The sequence below is a fragment of the Malania oleifera genome, chromosome 2 (genome assembly GCF_029873635.1).
Source record: "Malania oleifera isolate guangnan ecotype guangnan chromosome 2, ASM2987363v1, whole genome shotgun sequence".
Lineage (NCBI taxonomy): Eukaryota > Viridiplantae > Streptophyta > Magnoliopsida > Santalales > Ximeniaceae > Malania > Malania oleifera.
In genome coordinates, this window is record NC_080418.1 from 64,436,684 (window position 1) to 64,456,516 (window position 19,833).

Consider the following 19,833-nt stretch of genomic DNA (forward strand, 5'->3'; position numbering starts at 1 on the left):
TAACTGGTATATATGCACACATGTAAAATTCTTGTTAATATAATCAAATCTCCTAATATAGCATATTTTCCTTACCTAATTTCTGAAAAGCCCTCACTGAACTCTAGCCCTACACCTGCATGGTTTTCCACTCAACACCCTGAAAATGACATCCCCCAAAACAAAACATCAGTATTTTCCTGCATACAACATTTCTTATAACTGCAAGGAAAGCATATTCTGAATAAAACACCTTACCCTGAATTTAGGATGAATTTCAAACCACTTCCACCGACGATCAGCTCCAGCAGTCTTGCAGAGAACTTCACTAGGAGCGTCGTGGTGGCCTCGAATTTTCGATCCGATGAGAAACGGGGCTGAAATCGAAGAGAGAAGGAGGGAGAGGCATTTAGAGAGAGAGAGAGAGAGAGAGAGAGAGAGAGAGAGAGGAATATTTACGCCATTTTTTCACAAATTAACCTGAATTTTTATTATTCATAGGCCCAGATTCGTTGACGAGACACGTCATCTCGTCAACGAGTTCTTAAGTGATTTCGTTGACGAACCTTACTTCCTCGTCGACGAATTTCAGACTGCCCAAAATCCCTTTCAGTATCTTCTCATCGGCGAGACATGGTTTCATCGACGAGGTCTCCTTATGCACTCATCGACGAACTCCCTATGTTCGTCGACGAGGCCCTGTGTAAATCTTCTGGTTATTACATCCAAAGTGCAACGTCATCGACGAACGCTTGGCGTTCGTCAATGAAGCCTGTTTTCTCCTTCTGTTTCTTTTTCCATTTCCCTTCCTCTTCATTATTTAAATACCATTATTCTTTGGGTCATTACATTCTCCCCTCCTTATAAAATTTCGTTCTCGAAATTTACTATTTATATAACTCATCATTCTTTGAAGGCAAAACAGTCTACTTATTTTATTACCTGTCCTCACTTATGGCGGAGGAATACCGTGGTTGCATGGGTAGTTTTGGGAGATTACAACTAGAAAAGAAAATTTTTCCAAAACTAAAATACTACCTATCCTATATATTACATTATAATTCCACTATGCTAACAAAATAAAATTACTATTACCTATCTACTTATACTTTACATGTTTACCACTAAACCTCTTGAAATAATCGTGGATATTTCCGTTTGATTTCATCCTCGAGTTCCTATGAAGCTTCTTCTACAGCATGGTTCCTCCACAAAACTTTCACTAACTGGATCTCTTTCGTGCACAGTTCCTGTGTCTTTCTATCTAAAATCTATACTAGCGTTTCTTCATAAGCTAGTGAATCTTTAAGCTTTATCTCTGCATAAATGATTATGTGGGATGGGGCAGGAACGTATTTCCTTAACATAGCAACATGAAATACGTCATGTATTCTAGACAAATTTGGCGGCAAAGTTAGCTTGTAGGCAACTGGTCCTACTTTCTCTAGTATCTCAAAAGGACCAATATACCTAGGGCTCAACTTGCCATTTTTTCCAAATCTCATGATTCCTTTCAGGGGAGCTATCCTTAAGAATACCTGATTCCCCACATCAAATTCTAGTTTCCGGCGGTGAGTATCTGCATAACTTTTATGCCAACTCTACGCTGTACTGATTCTTTCTTTAATTAGTTGGACCTTGTCGAACGCCTGTTGTATTATTTCTGGACCTAAAACTTGCCTTTCGCCTAATTCATTTTAGAAAAGAGGAGATCGACATCTCCTACCATATAGTGTTTCGTAAGGTGCCATGCCTATAGTAGCCTGATAGCTATTATTATAAGAAAATTCGACTAATGGCATAAATTGAATCCAACTGTCTCCAAAATCAAGCACACAAGCACGAAGCATATCGTCTTGTGTTTGAATTGTCCTTTCAATCTGTCCATCTTTCTGGGGATGGAAAACAATGCTGAATGCTAATTGTGTACCCATAGCCTCCTAAAAACTTGTCCAAAATCATGAAGTCAACTGAGGATCTCGGTTGGAAACTATGGATACAGGCACACCATGAATATGAACTATCTCCTGAATATATATTTCTACCAATCTATCCATGGAATAATAGACTTTAATTGGAATGAAATGAGAGGTCTTTGTCAAACTATCAACAACCACCCAAATTGCATTCAACCCTTGTCGTGCTGGTGGTAATCCCGTAACAAAATCCATCGTAACGTGATCCCATTTCCACTCAGGAATAAATAATGGCTGCAACTGCCCTTTTGGTCTCTGGTACTCAGCTTTAACCTAATGGCACGTCAAGCACTGCTGTACAAATTCAGCTATCTCTCTCTTCATTCCACTCCACCAGAAGTACTTCCACAGATCTCGATACATTTTAGACCTACCTAGATGTATGATGTATAGGGATCTGTGAGCCTCCTCTAATATAGTTCTCTTGATCTCAGTATCTACAAGAACACAGAGCCTAGTACAGAACCATAGGGCTTCATCATTTGAGATGATGAATTCCTCACCTTGACCATCTCGCACCCTAGCCATTACCTTTACCAACTTTGCATCATCACCCTGAGTTGCTTTAATCCTCTCGTATAGCGTAGGCTGAACCACCAGACTGGTAATGACTGCCTGAGGACTCTTCTCTATCAATTCTATGCTGAGCCTCTCCAAATCCATCAAAATTGAGTGCTGAATCTCTATAACTTCCAGTACGGGTCCCCCTGATTTCCTGCTCAGAGCATCTACCACTACATTTTCCTTCCCTAGATGGTAACTAATCATGCAATCATAGTCTTTAATAAGCTTTAACCACCTTCTTTGCCTCATATTCAGCTCTTTCTAGGTGAAGAAATATTTCAGGCTCTCGTGATCTGTAAAAATATCGCACTTTCCACCATATAGGTAATGCCTCCAGATCTTGAGAGCGTACACCACTGCAGCTAGTTCTAAATCATGGATAAGATAATTTTTCTCATACTCTTTAAGCTGCCTAGAAGCATATGCAATAACCCTGCCATGCTGCATCAATACACATCCTAGACCTTTCAATGATGCATCACTATATATTGCAAATTCATCCTCCCCTGATGTAATAGAAAATATCGAAGCTGAAACTAACCATCGCTTTAATTCTTAAAAACTTTACTTGCAATCAGTCCAATCAAACTTTACATTTTTTCTCGTAAGTCGTGTTAATGAACTTGATAGCTTGGAGAAACCATCTACAAAGCGCCGGTAATAGCCTGCTAATCTTAGAAAACTCTTGACTTCCTGAACATTTCCCAGCCTTTCCTAATTTAGTACTGCTTTTATTTTACTTGGATCAATTGATATACTCATCTTAGAGATCACATGACTGAGAAAGGTAACCCGTCTCAAGCAGAATTCACACTTCTTGAACTTCTCATATAACTTTATTTCTCTTAATGTTTGCAATACCAGCTGCAAATGATGCTCGTGCTCCTCAAGACTCCTCGAGTAGACCAGTATGTCATCAATAAATATAACCACAAACTGGTCCAAATACGGATGGAATACTCAATTCATTAAATCCATGAATACCGCTGGTGTGTTAGTCAACTCACATGGCATCACCAAGAACTCGTAATGCCCATATCGGGTTCGAAATGCGGTCTTCGAAATATCCTCTGCTATAACTTTCACCTGATGGTAACCTGACCGCAGGTCAATTTTAGAGTAAACCTGGGTCCACTGAAGTTGATTAAATAAATCATCAATCCTAGGGAGAGGATATTTATTCTTAACTGTTAGTTTGTTTATCTCCCTATAATCGATGCACAATCTTATGGTTCCATCTTTCTTTTTTACAAACAAAACTGGCGCTCCCCAAGGCGACACACTGGGCCTGATAAACCCTTTCTCCAGCAATTCCTGTAATTGATCTTTCAATTCTTTCAACTCTACTGGAGCCATATGGTACGGTACTTTAGAAACCAGTGCAGATCTCGACAATAGATCTACAGTAAACTCAATTTCATAGTCAGGCGGCAAACTAGGAAATTCTTCTGTAAAGACATCTAGGAATTCCCTCACTACTAGTATGTCAGCTTGTCTCAATTCTTCTTTTGAAAATTCTTTTATGTATGCAACATACCCCTGGCAACCACCCTGTAGCAATCTCCTCACCTGAATAGCCGACACCAGCTGTGGTGAGGCATGTACATGTGAACTCATGAATCTGTATTCTTACTTATTCGGGGGGTCTGAAAATCACTTCTTTCTGGTGGAAATCTATGCTAGCATAATGAGTAGCTAGCCAGTCCATGCCCAGTATCACATCAAACCCTTGCATATCTAGGACCACAAGATCGGCTGACAACACTCTCTCTTGAATACTTATTGGAAAATTCTGAAGCACTTTCTTGCATTTTACCATGGATCCCATCGGTGTACCCATAGATAATTCTACATGTAATAGTTGTGTCTCTACCCCAATTATTCTGACATGCCCCACCGATATTAAAGAGTGGGTGACACCTGTACAAACAAAACAATAATTTTATATGGTAAAGTAGTAAGGGTACCTATGACCATGTCTCCCGACGTCAACGCATAAACCCTCACCAGCGTGATATTTCTTTACTGACCTATGTGGGGTGTCTGGTATCCTCCCCGAAATAGCCTACAAGCCGGTACATAACCTGGTGGCATCTGATAGGATCGAGCTACATGACTGGGCCTCCCACAGCGACAATAGACATTCTCTCCCAACTGGCACTCACCAGGGTGTCTCCATCCACATCTAGGACATATGGCAGGAAATTGTCCACTCTGAAATCCCCCGTGCTCTACCATATGTCTATGACCTCCGCTAGATCTACCTCCTCTCCAAGGGCCTCGACTAGGACCCGCCTGAAAACTCAAGGGCGCAGTCCTCTTCTTCTGACTCTGTGTCTCAGTCTCCCTGGGTAGACTCTCCTCTGCTATAATAGCCCTGTCAACCAACTCTAAAAAATCCTGAATCCTTAGTACCGCCTCCTGCCTATAAATATCTCACCTCAAGTTTCTTTCGAACATTCTAGCCTTCTTCCCTTCATGGGGACAATATATGGGTAGAAATGTGAGAGCTCGATAAATCTCGCCGCATACTGCTGGACTGTCATTGAGCCCTAGGATAGACTCAGAAACTCCTATACTCGAGCCTATCTGATTGAGGCAGGATAGTATCTATCAAAGAACATGTCCCTGAATCAAATCTAGGTCATTAGCACTGGTATAGTCCTCTGCTTCTCCAATAGCTTGATAGCTTTCCACCATCTCTCGGCCTCCCTCACCAGTCTATATGTAGCATACAAGACCCTCTACTCATCAGTGCAGTGAAGTACTTTCAGGATCTTCCCTACCTCCTGCACCCAGTTCTCAGCAACTTTAGGGTCAGCCGCTCCAGAAAAGGCTGGCGGATTCATTTTCATAAATTTCTTTACAGTACATCCCTGAACTGGAGATGGACCTCCCTGCTCTCTAAAGCTCTGTGCTATCTCAGCCATAACTTGCTGAGCCAAACTACATAGCACAACATCTGAATCTCCACCTCTCACACTAGAAGGATCCACTCCATCATCCCCACTGGTGACAACCTCCTATGTCCATCCTGTAATTATATAGAATTTCATTTCAGAATCCTAGTTCCTATACAGACCTAACTTATTCAACTAAAACTTCAAATCTTTTATTAACCATCCCTCTTGATTCTAATCCCAAAATCCAATCCTGCAACCCAAACACACGACTCGTTGATAGTTTACTATGGCTTTCCTGAAATTGTCACTCCAGGAAAAACATAGAACCTACCACAAAATCATGTATCCAAATCATAGAACAAAACTTCAAATTCTTTTTTCTATATTTTGATATTGTTTCCCGCTGCATTCTAGAGTCTACAGAACCTAACAACTTAGGCTCTGATACCAAAATGTAACGTCCTCAAAATTCTCACCATTTTTTTTATTATATATATAACCATATCTACGCAGCGGATATACAAGTCATACAACCATATATACTAAACAATATCAGAATTCAGTACATTCAGACCATAGCCATATACAATAACTCCCTCAAGTATCATCTACCTCAAAAATATAAAAACCCTGTCACAAACTTACCCTACAACAAGGGTAACTAAGTCAACTCACTATTAAACTTTCTATCATTCATACTGCTGTATCATACTATATACGACAAAAGCTGTAAAATTGTATACATATGCATATATATATATATATATATATATATATATATATAACTGTGCTCTTTCCCTAAGACTCTGTATGTCATGATTTGACCCCTCATGACAGGGTTATGCGGCCCGTAGGCGGGACTTAACTCTAGTCGGCCCTCTAGGTAAGTCATCATACTCTACACTACCTTAGCCCGGCCAAACTGCATCCACTCCTAAGCTTGGGATTGGCTGCTACCTCGTCAAACTGGCCCCCTTAACCCAGTAAACTAGGGAGCTGCATCCTCTCCAAGCACAGTTTGATGGTACCGACACACTATCTGAGATATGTGGTTGCACTTTATTCTGTATATAGCAACGGTACCATGCTTTGTAACTGTATCTGTCTATAATATTTCCACAAGGTTTTGATACTATATACATATATACTATACTCTTTTTACTGTTTTCATTATGTTTCCAAAATAACCATAACATAATTAATCTGAGCTGTAAATACTGTAATATCTGTAGCATCTTGATGCTATAACTGTATAATATGTCTGTACTTTCTATCTGTGTAATTTGTCTATATACTTTGAGTGCTATGACATTTAGGTAAACATAACATTCTGTAAATACTATGTATACTGATTTGAATAAATATCTGTGTATATATATATATATATATATATATATATATCTATGAAGCTATCTGAATAAAAACTGCATATATACTTATATCTGTCTGTATAATATCGGTGAATATCCGGCTATATCTGTATATTTTGTATAACATCATATACTGAAAAAACTGTATAGAATTTTACATTAAATAATATCTACTCAGGCCACACATACTTTAGAATCTCATATTCTGTAAAACCTACATAATAACTGGTATACATGCACATATGTAAAATTCCTGTTAATATGATCAAATCTCCTAGCATAGCATATTTTCCTTACCTAGTTTCTGAAAAGCCTTCACTAAACTCTGTCCCTACACTCGTAGGGTTCTCCACTCAACACCCTGAAAATGACATCCCCTAGAACAAAACATCAGTATTTTCCTGCATACAACATTTCTTATAATTGTAGGGAAAGCATATTCTGAATAAAACACCTTACGCTGAATTTAAGATGAATTTCAAACCACTTCCACCAATGATCAGCTCTAGCAGTTTTGCAAAGAACTTCACCAGGAGCGTCGTGGTGGCCTCGGATTTTCGATTCAGCGAGAAACAGGGTCGAAATCTAAGAGAGAAGGAGGGAGAGCCGTTTAGAGAGAGAGAGAGAAGAAGAAGATTTACGCCATTTTTTTGCAAATTAACCTGAATTTTTGCTATTTATAGGCTCAGATTCATCGATGAGACAATTCATCTCGTTGACAAGTTCTTAAGTGATTTCATTGATGAACCTTACTTCCTCATCGACAAATTTCAAACTGCTTAAAACCCCTCTCGGTATCTTCTCGTCTACGAGACATGGTTTGTCAATGAGGTCTCCTTATGCACTCGTCAACGAACTCCCTGTGTTCATCGACGAGGCCCTGTGTAAATCTTCTAGGTTATTACATCCAAAGTGCAACATCGTCGACGAACGCTTTGCGTTCATCAACGAAGCCTGCTGCCTCCTTTTGTTTTTGTTTCTATTTTCCTCACTCTTTATTATTTAAATACCATTATTCTTTGGGTCATTACACCTTGAGTTGCTGAGAAGCATATGAAATAACTTTTTGTCATAACATTAGACCACATTCAAGCCCTTATCTAAGCTGAATCACTGATAATTACAAAACTCCTTTCTCCTAGAGGAATTGTTAGTACTAGTGCAGTGTTGAGCTACTGCTTTTAAGTTCTAGAAGATTTATTTGCATTCCTCTATCCACTCATATCTTACATTATTTTTTATCAACTTGTCAAAGGACCTAATAACCTAGAAAACCTTCCACGAATGAGCGGTAATATCTTGCCAATCCCAAGAAACTCTTGATCTCGTGGACATTCTTCAGCTTGCCCAGTTTACTACTACCTTTACCCTACTCGAGTCCACAGAAATAACATCTCTGGATATCGTGTGCCTGAGAAGTACAACTTGTTCCAACCAGAACTCACATTTCCTAAATTCAACATGCAACCTCCTTTCCCTCTATACCTAAAATATCATCCTCAAATGCTTTCATGCTTCTCAGGACTATTTGGATACACTAGATTATCATCAATGAATATTACCATAACAAAATGATCCAAATATTCATGGAATACTCTATTCATGAGGTCCATGGATGTAGCAGGAGCATTAGTCAATCCAAAAGGCATAACCAAAATTCAAAAGGGCCATACCGAGTTTGGAACGTAGTCTTCGGAACATCTCCTGCCTTGACCCTCACCTAATGGTACCCGGATCAAAGATCAATCTTAGAGAAAATCCATCTTCCCTGAAGTTGGTCAAACATATTGTCTATACAAGGAAGTGGGTACTTGTTTTTAATTGTTACTTGGTTTATTTCCTAGTAGTCAATACACATTCTCATCGACCCGTCTTTCTTTTTAACAAACAACACCAGTGCGCCCCATGTTGATACACTTAGCCTGATAAACCTTTTGTACAACAACTCCTGTAACTATTTTTTTAATTCTTTCAACTTTGATGGAGCCATTTTGTACGGACCCTTAGAAATTGGCGCTGTTGCCAAAGGTAGGTCAATAGCAAACTCCACCTCACGTTCGAGAGGTAACCCCAGCAAATCCTTCAAAAAGACATCCGAAAATTCCCTTACTATCAGAATATTCTCTAGTTTTAATTCTCCCTCGGGCGCTTCCTTCACACAAGCTAGGTACCCCTGATATCCATCCAAAAGTAGCTTTTTAACTTGAATGACTGATAGGATTGGTGGCGAAGCGCGCTAAAATTTAGGATAGCAACTAAGAGGGGGGGGGGTGAATTGGTTTATTTAGTTTAAACTTTTTATTTTTCTTTTTATTCTTACTTGTTGTAATTCAAGACTCTAAAAGTGAATTAAAAAATTTGCAATTTAAACCAAATCACACCACAAACTTAAAACATAATACAATCCAATCAAATATAAAACTCAACCAATCATTCAAGAATAATTTTTCCTTTTGATAGAAGTCCTGCGGCTGTTTTGCAAAGCCTGTTTTGAATGAATTTTTATTGCTTTATCTCTTAACCAAGATTTCCGCAAATTAACCAGTGTACTCCCCTTTTGGGTTTCTTCAAATGGTTAATAAAAACGTACTTTCTAAAATCAAGAGACTTTCTTGAATACGATGTATAAGCCCTGCAACCTGCACTTGATATAAACAGTATATAATGCAGAAAGTAAAGAGAGTAGGAGAAGAAGAACACCAAGATTTATGAGATTCGGCTTATTCCCAGCCTATGTCCTCAGCTCTGGTCAATTCCACCAAAGGATTCCACTAAGTATGCTCTTTACCAAGCTGACCAAGCCTTTACAAAAATTCCTCTTTTAGGTAGAGAAACCTCTCCGAGTGAACATTCCTCACTCAGTACAACGATCCAAACAAGCCTTGAATCGTTGATAATACAAAGAGATTTCTAAAATGATCTATGTACAAAATAGACTCTTGAAATAGAGTAGAGTTGCACAAGTTAGAGCACAATCAATACTTCAATCAAATAAACAATAAAGAAACTATGAAGCTCAAGTGTTTAGAGATCACCAAGAGTTTGTTTTGAATAATCAAACTCAGAGTATGTATCTTGGCTTTGATATTTCAGCAGAGTTTCAAAACTTTTCTCCCAGATGGAGTGTAAGCAATAGAAAGCTTTAAGAGATTAAATGCTTTAATTTCAAGAGAGCTGAGTAATTTCTTGGACAAAGATTCTTGAGTTTAAAGGAGTATTTATAGGCATTTTTGGCTTAGTTTCCTTGTTCCCCGAGTATCTTTGAGTGGTCTTCAAGTTTTTACAATGTTCATATTTTGAAAAGCCAATTTTTGAAATTTGCCCGTTGGAGTTTAAAAAAAATAAAACCCATGGAGTCAGTTGGCTGGATAGGCGACTGGGTAGTTCAAAAATCACAGGGTCAGTCAGCTGGACAGGCGACTGGCACCATTCTGTCTCCCAAAAATTATTTTAAGAAATTTTTAGTCAGCTGGCAAAACACAGTTCATTTTGAGTCAGTTGGTTGACTGTTAGTCGATTGAGAAATTTTTCCTTGGTTAAGTCAGTCGGCTGGGCAGACAAAATACTGGTTTTTCTTTTTTATTTTTCCATTTTAGCTTTACACTTATAATTTGATTTTTCATAAAATATTTTAGGGATTTAAAAATGAGTTTCCTAAGTTCATATTGGTCCTCTAAAGAGCTTCATATTTTCTAAATTGTCACTTGATACGAAGTACTTACAACAAACTTTTCTTTTAACATGATGCTTGAAGTCGTCGATAAGCCTCTTGACTTCAAGTCCCCTTTTTATCTTTAAGCTTTTAAGTACTGAGGCTTCAAGTCTTTTTTTTTTTTACAACTTTAGTTGAAGCTTTCTCTTGATATTCACAACTTGTTCTCTTGATGATGCTTTAATTCTTAGCTTCTTTCTCTTGTGTTAAGATATATATTCCTGAAATAAAAACACTCAACAAGCAAGTTATACTAGCATAATTTGTCATCATCAAAATAATATTGAAAAGCCTCGTTTGGCCAACAATCTCCCCCTTTTTTATGATGACAAATGAGAAGCAAAGATAAGGATAAAAATAAACTCCTTACTATATGCTGCCCTTTACTATATGCATATGTATCCAATATCAAAACTCATAGTTTTCATGCACATACACTTCCATAGATATACATCCACATAAGTAGAGTCATAACATTAAGTACTCATGTACTTCTATCTTTGCTTGTCACAAAAACTCTCCCTCTTTGGACATCAATCAAAAAGTAGGGGAAATAAGGAAGCAAAGCTACCATCCAAAATTATAGTAGTATCAAAATAAATAAAATTTTTCAAGGAAAATAGAACATCAATTAACATCAGCTTCATCTTCGTCTTCTTCTTCTTTTCCTGATTCATTAGCTTTACTTTCATCTTCTTCTTCTTCTTCTTCTTCTTCTTCTTCTTCTTCTTCTTCTTCTTCATTAGCTTCACCTACCTCATTTTCTTCTTCTGTGTTTGCCTCATCATCACCGTTGCCATCTTGAGAGTCCTCTTCATCACTACCATCAGTACTCGCAGGAGTTGAACTAATATCCATAGGATTTGAATGACGAGATGAACTAACAAGGTGTTTTTCAATGCGACCAACACGTTTATCAAGTGAGGAATAATTTGCTTGAAAAGCGGAGAAGTTGGTTTGAAGAGAGTGAAGTCTGGTTTGCATGTTTTGACTAAACCTAGTAAATTGTTGAAAAAATGGATTGAACCAAGCAGGAGGTCCAGCAATAGGAGGAGGAGGGAGTGCTTGACCTCCACTTCCTTTAAGAGTCCATTCATCATTGCATTTTTCATATCCCATTAGTATAAGAGTAGTGGATTTAAAAATATCATAATGGGTACGTTTGACAAAAAGATTAGAAGATGAGGAGATATGAAGTTTAGCAAAAAGCATATTTAGGGTTCCTCCATAAGGAAGAGTAACTCGTTGTGCCTCTACTCATGTGATTATCCATTGAAGCATAATACTTGGTAAATCCAGCTTCTTTCCCTTGAGCAGGCACCGAAGAATGAAGCAATCAACATAAGAAATATAAGCATGAGATCCTACTTGAGGAAGGATGTTGTATGTGATAATTTTCTGCAGAATTTTTGCCTAAAGATTTAGGTGTTTATATAAGGGAGGTCCTTCAAATGAAATAGGTGCATGGTCCAATACCAAAGGAATAAATTCTTCTGGGGTGAATTCTTGCTCACAGATCCAAGATGTGCCAAAAATAGGACACCTAAACTCACCATTAGGAATACAAAATATTTTTGCAAGAGATTCTGGAGTAAGAGATATGGACTTTCCCATGACATTTGTCGAAAAACCATTTTCTTCTCGAACAAGATTTGCATAAAATTTTTTTATAAGGTTTGGAAAGTGATCTTGGGCTTGAAATAGTATGAAGTTTTTCCATCCTAGGGTTTCGAAAAACGAGAGGATATGTGGAAAATCAGATGAAAAGAAAGATGTGTCAAGAATTTTACCAAGAAGAGGTTCCGTCTTGTTGAGTTGATTCTGGTAGAAGGTTTTGGCATGAGGAGCCACGAGCCATTGTTCAACGGCTTGGTCTTCGGTGTGCTGCTGCGAAGAGGTGGAAGCCTTCTTGTTCCCAACTGATTTGGTTCTCGGCATTGTGATATAGGAATGAAAGGGATTGACAACTTTATGGATTTGGAGGATGATCTATTATGATATTTAGAAGAAGGAGAACAGATGAGAGTTAGAGATGGAGAAAAAGTGGAGAGAAAACCCTAGGTCAGTTGACTGACTACTCAAATGACTTGTATTTTTATAACTAAAGTTAAGGTTTTTCCGTCAGTCAGTTGACTGGGTCAAGAGCTAGTCGACTGACTACATTATGTTTCAAGAATTAAAATTTAGCCAGTCGGCTGGGTTGGGAGCCAGTCGGCTGACTGCATTTTGCCTTGTTAGTTCCTTGTTTAGTCAGTTGGTTGACCCTGTAGTCAGTCGACTGACATTGATCTTGTTCTCGATTTTGTAACTTTTTACACAATTTCTCTATTGTGCAATAGACCAAGCTCTCTCCTTATGTTTACAAACCTATCTTCCGAGAGAGGTTTAGTAAAGATATCAGCCCATTGATCATGTGTATTTATAAATTCAAGAATTATATCTTCTTTCTGAACATGATCTCTTAAAAAATGATGCCTAATGTCTATATGCTTTGTCCTTGAGTGTGAAATAGGATTTTTTGATATATTAATAGCACTTGTACTATCACATTTTATAGGTATTTTTTTTGTAATCTAGATTGAAGTCTTTCAATTGTTGTTTCATATATAGTATTTGTGCACAACAACTTCCGGCTGCTACATATTCAGCTTTGGTGGTTGATAAAGCTATGGAGTTTTGTTTCTTTGAAAACCATGACACTAAGGATTGCCCTAGAAAGTGACATATGCCATTTGTACTTTTTCTATCAACTTTACATCCAGCATAATCAGCATCAGAATAACTTATCATTTTGAAATTAGTGTCTTTTGGATACCATAAACCTAGAGTGTTCCTAATAAGTGCCTTCTTTTAACTGCTGTTAGATGTGATTCTTTAGGTGCTGATTGAAATCTTGCACACATACATTCACTAAACATAATATCGGGTCTACTAGCGGTTAAATATAGTAAACTGCCAATGATTCCCCTATAGTGTTTTGTATCTACTTGTTTTCCCTTTTCATCTCTATCAAGGCTAGTTGAAGTACTCATTGGGGTTCCTGTTGGTTTACTTTGTTCCATATCAAAATTTTTAAGCATATCTTTAATGTATTTAGTTTGATTTATAAACGTTCCATTTTTTGCTTGTTTAATTTGAAGTCCTAAGAAATAATTTAACTCCAACTCCCCCATCATACTCATTTCAATTCTTTTTGTATACATGTGGCAAAGTCTTTACATAGAACTTCATTTGTAGCCACGAATATGATATCATCCACATATATTTGACAATCAACATGTCTTTATTTTTGTTTTTAATGAATAGGGTGCTATCAATCTTTCCTCTTGAGAATTCATTTTTAAGTAAGAATTTACTAAGTCTTTCATACCAAGCTCTAGGAGCTTTTCAAATCGTACAATGCTTTTGTCAATTTAAAAACATGATTTAAATTTTGTGTATCTTCAAAACCTGGAGGTTGTTTGACATATACTTCTTCATTTATATAACCATTTAAGAATGCACTTTTTACATCCATTTGATATAGTTTGAAATCTTTATGAGCTGTATAAGCTAAGAGCATCCTGATTGCTTCCATTCTAGTTACAGGAGCAAAGGTTTCATCATAATCAATTCCTTCTTCTTGATCATATCCTTGTGCTACTAGCCTAATTTTATTCCTTACTACTACCCCATTTTCATTTTTTTATTCCTGAATACCCATTTAGTTCCTATAATTGATTTATCTTTGGGTTTAGGTATAAGTTCCTATACTTGACTTCCTTCAAATTGATTTAGTTCCTCCTGCATAGCTATAATCCAAGAATAATCTTTTAAGGCTTCTTCAATGTTTTTGGGTTCATCTTGAGATAAGAAGGCATAATGGTTACAAATATTTTTCGATGAAGCTCTAGTGGTTATACCTTTTGATGTCTCACCAATAATTTGATCTTTTGGGTGACTTTTAGAATATTTCCTTTCTTTAGGTAATTTTTCTATGATATTTTCATTTGGAGCTTCATTATTGTTTTCTTCTTTTATTTCAAGTTCTTCTTCTTTTTGTGAAGTATCTTCTTTTTCATCAGCCTTGACTTTATCATTATTATTTGATTCATCAAAACTTATGTGTATTGATTCAATAATAGTAAGAGTTCTTTTATTGTAGATCCTATTAGCTTTACTATTTGTAGAATAACCTATGAAAATTCCTTCATCAGATTTTGCATCGAATTTTCCTAAATCGTCTTTGGTATTAAGAATAAAGCATTTGCATCTGAATACATGAAAGTAAGAAATATTAGGTTTCCTACCTTTGCAAAGTTCATATGGTGTCTTGTCTATTCTTGATCTTATAGATACCCTATTTACAATGTAGCATGCTGTATTAACAACTTCTACCCAAAAATATTTAGGTAGATTATTTTCATCTTCGTTTGCTAAAAATAATACCCAAGTAAATCTTGAATAGTAATCTACTATTACGAAGGCATACTACTTACCTCCTAGGCTTAAGGTTCTAGTTGGACCGAATAAGTCTAGGTGTAAAAGTTCTAGGGGTCTTTTAGTGGATATGAATTTTTTCTTTTTGAAACTTGTTTTGACTTGCTTTCCCTTTTAACATGCATCACACATCTTGTCTTTTATGAATTTGGTATTTGGTAATCCCTTTACAAGATTTTTCTTTGATAATTTAGATAGTAGGTCCATGCTAGCATGTCCCAATTTTCTATGCCATAACCAACTTATTTCAATCATTGCTGCCAAGCAAGTCACATTTTGATTCACTAGATTTTCAAGGTTTATACAATAAACATTATTTATCCTATGAGCTATAAACAAGGTTTTATTTTAGTTAGGATTTTGGATAACACATTTTTCTTTCTTAAAGATTATTTCAAACCCTTTGTCACTTAATTAGCTAATGCTCAAAAGGTTGTGTTTTAATCCGTCTACTAATAATACATTATCAATGGTAAGAGAAGGTTCTTTACCTATTTTCCCGATGCCAATAATTTTTCCTTTGGCATTGTCGCCGAAGGTGACATATCCTCCATCCTTTTGTCTTAGAGAGGAAAACTTGGTCTTATCACCAGTCATGTATCCTAAAACAAACCTACAATGGAGGATTCATTGTGTTAGTCTTTGGAACCCAAATTCTTCTAACTTTCTTTGTTTTGTTGTTAGTTCCATTATTAACTTTCCATTCTCCTTGTGCTTTAACATACTTTCTTTTTAGTGGGCAATTGAACATTACATGACCTTTAGTTTTGCACATATAGCAAGTGGTATGTTCATGTTTGTTATTTGAGGAAGTGCTAGCATAGTGCTTGGCTTCCTTGACGAAGTATCCCATGTATAATTTCTTATTCTTTTTATTTGTTTTACCATTATATCTTATTCCTTCTTGATTTTCGTGAAGCCTTTGGTGTCCAATCATTTTTTCAAAATTATCTTTACCTTTGGTAAATTTATATATAATTTTCTCCTTATCATCTACTAATTTCTTAAGTTCATTTACTTCTAAATCCTTTTTATTCAAATTTTCTTTATGAGTTTTGCCTAATTCTTGAGTTATTTATTTACTTCCTCTTCTAACTTTCAATACAAGAGTCTTTTTATTTTTCAATGATTTTGAATGATTCAAGTTGCTTTAATAGTTCTTTATTTTGATCTTTCGAAGTTATATTTCTCTTGGAAAATTTTATGAATCTCTTATGCAAAAAAAATAACTCAGCTTGCAATTCCTTATAGGAAGGCATGCTATCACATGACTCATCACACGACTCATTGTAAGATTCTATAGAGGAATAGTAGGAGTTTACCTCTTCTTTATTTGCCATGAAGCATATATTTACCGTCTCTTGTCTGCTTGATTCGTTTTCTATTTCGCTTGAGCTTGAATCATCCCAAGTAGCCTTCAAAGCTTCCTTCTTTTTCTTCTTTTCTTTCTTGAGCAACGGACAATCCGGTTTGATATGCCCTGGTTTCTTGCAATGATAGCATATTGGAGGTTCATTCTTGCTTTTATTTTCTTTCCTACTTATCTCTCCTTTTTCAGGTTTCTTTTTATTAAAATTTTTAGGAAATCTTTTATTCTTTCTATAGAACTTACCTAGTCTCTTAGTGATGAATGCTAATTCATCTTGATCTAAGTCACTTGTTTCACTTTCCTCTTCACTAGAGTTGTGGCTAGACGCTTTTAGTGCAAAGGATTATTTATGCTTTGGTTCAGGATTCCTTTCTCTTAAGGCCATTTCCTAGGTAAGAAGTGAACCTATGAGTTCATCTAAAGAGGTGGTCTTAAGGTTTCTACCTTCTGTGATAGCTATAGCTTTTGGTTCTCATATAGAGGGAAGGCCTCTTAGAATTTTTCTAATCATTTCGTGGGTAGTATAAGTTTTCCCTAAGGCACTTAATGAATTTATTATGTGGGTAAATCTGGTGTACATACTTGATATTATTTCATTAGAATTCATCTTGAATGCTTCATATTCGCTTGTCAACATGTCTATTCTATTGTCTCTAACATCAATTGTTCCTTCATATGTTACTTCTAGTTTGTCCCAAATTTCTTTGGCCGTTTTGCAGGCCATGACCCTATTAAATTTGTTAGCATCTAAAGCACAGTATAGAGCATTTATAGCACTTGAGTTGATTTGAAGCATCTTATAGTTTGAATCAGTCATATCCTTTTTCTCTTTTGGAATATATTTTCCATCTACTATCTTAGTGGGAATAAGGTCTCCATCCATAATTACTTCTCATGCTTTCCAATCCATGTGTTGGAGATAAATTTGCATTCTATTTTTCCAAAAGGTGTAATTGTGTCTATAGAAGATTGGTGGACGGATTAAGGATTGGCCCTCACCAAAGGGCGCTACTCCTATATTTGCCATTTGATCTTTTTATAGTTTCTTGTTAAGAGTTACTATAATTAGGCTCTGATACCAACTGAAATTTAGGATAACAACCAAGAGAGGGGGGGGGGGTGAATTGGTTTATTTAGTTTAAACTTATTATTTTTCTTTTTATTCTTACTTGTTGTAATTCAAGACTCTAAAAGTGAATTAATCAATTTGAAATTTAAACCAAATCACACCACAAACTTAAAAAAAAATACAATCCAATCAAATATAAAACTGAACCAATCATTCAAGAATAATTTTTCCCTTTGATAGAAGTCCTGCAGCTGTTTTGCAAAGCTTGTTTTAAATGAATTTTTATTGCTTTATCTCTTAACCAAGATTTCTACAAATTAACCAACATACTCCCTTTTTGGGTTTCCGCAAACGGTTAATAAAAACGTACTTTCTAAATCAAGAGACTTTATTGAATATGATGTATAAGCCCTGCAACCTGCACTTGATATAAACAGTATATAATGCAGAAAGTAAAGAGAGTAAGGACAAGAAGAACACCGAGATTTACGAGGTTCGGCTTATTCCCAGCCTACGTCCTCACCTTTGGTTAATTCCACCAAAGGATTCCACTAAGTATGCTCTTTACTGGGCAGAGCAAGCCTTTACACTCTTTTAGGTAGAGAAATCTCTCCAAGTGAACAATCCTCACTCGGTACAACGATCTAAACAAGCCTTGAATCGTCAATAATACAAAGAGATTGCTAGAATGATCTGTGTACAAAATAGACTCTCAAAACAGAGTAGAGTTGCATAAGTTAGAGCACAATCAATACTTCAATCAAATAAACAATAGAGAAACTATGAAGCTCAAGTGTTTAGAGATCACCAAGAGTTTTTTTGAATAATCAAACTTAGAGTATGTATCTTGGCTTCGATATTTCAGCAGAGTTTCAGAACTTTTCTCCCAGATGGAGTGTGAGCAATAGAAAGCTTTAAGAGATTGAATGCTTTAATTTCAAGAGAACTGAGTAATTGCTTGGATGATGATTCTTGACTTTAAAGGAGTATTTATAGGCATTCTTGGCTTAGTTTCCTTGTTCCCCAAGTATCTTTGAGTGGTCTTCAAGTTTTTACAACGTTCATATTTTGAAAAGCCAATTTTTGAAATTTGCCCGTTGGAGTTTAAAAAAAATAAAACCAGTGGAGTCAGTCAGTTGGACAGGCGACTGGATAGTTCAAAAATCACAGGGTCAGTCGGTTGGACAGTCGACTGGCACCATTCTGTCACCCAAAAAATATTTCAAGAAATTGTCAATCAGTTGGCAAAACACAGTTCATTTTGAGTCAATCGGCTGACTATTTGTCGACTGGGAAATTTTTCCTTGGTTAAGTCAGTCGGTTGGGCAGATAAAATACTTGTTTTTCTTTTTGATTTTTCCATTTCTGCTTTACACTTATAATTTGATTTTTCATAAAATATTTCAGGGATTTAAAAATGAGTTTCCTAAGTTCATATTGGTCCTTTAAAGAGCTTCATATTTTCTAAATTGTCACTTGATACGAAGTACTTACAACAAGCTTTTCTTTAAACATGATGCTTCAAGTCTTCAATAAGCCTCTTGACTTCAAGTCCCCTTTTTATCTTTAAGCTTTTAAGTATTGAGGCTTCAAGTCTTTTTCTTTACTGCTTTAGTTGAAGCTTTCTCTTGATATTCATAACTTGTTCTCTTGATGATGCTTTAATTCATAGCTTCTTTCTGTTGTGTTGAGATATATATTCCTGAAACAAAAATACTCAACAAGCAAGTTATACCAGCATCATTTTTTATCATCAAGATGAAATACATTATTATTAGTGTGTGGCAGATGAGTTTTATTGTATAATTTTATGTACATTTCTTATATTATCTCTGAATAAATATGACGTCGGTATAAATAAATCACATATATAAAATTCATTACACCAATATCATTGTAGTTCTTAATAAACCAATCAACGTATATTTTATAGCAAATCACAAATGATATGATGCAGTTCCTAATAAATCTACACATTACATGATCCATTCATAACTAACAACCATTAAGATTGAGGCGCCCTGTACTGCCCTCCCCCAATCCAGCCATTCATATCGGGCACTCATTGGGAGGCATCTCGTTTCACTGTCCCTCACATCAGTAAGCCCTCGGACTAAGGTCTTGATGATCGGGGCGTTTCTCCTTATTGTACCCCTTTGCCTTTCCTTACTTTTATCGGGGCGTTTTGTGTCGTCATCTCCCATTTCCTTTCTTTACGTTTAACGAGCCATTTCGTGTCACCATCCCCCGCTTCGTTTTATTTTACCATAAGTACTAAAACAAATATCAGTATTTTCACTATTTCCAATCAAGCATATGTCCATGTCAATTATCATTTCTGTAACTCGGTTTCAACCATCACTACCTTAACTTGGTATAAAAGTCACATTTCTATAGATACTTACATCACAG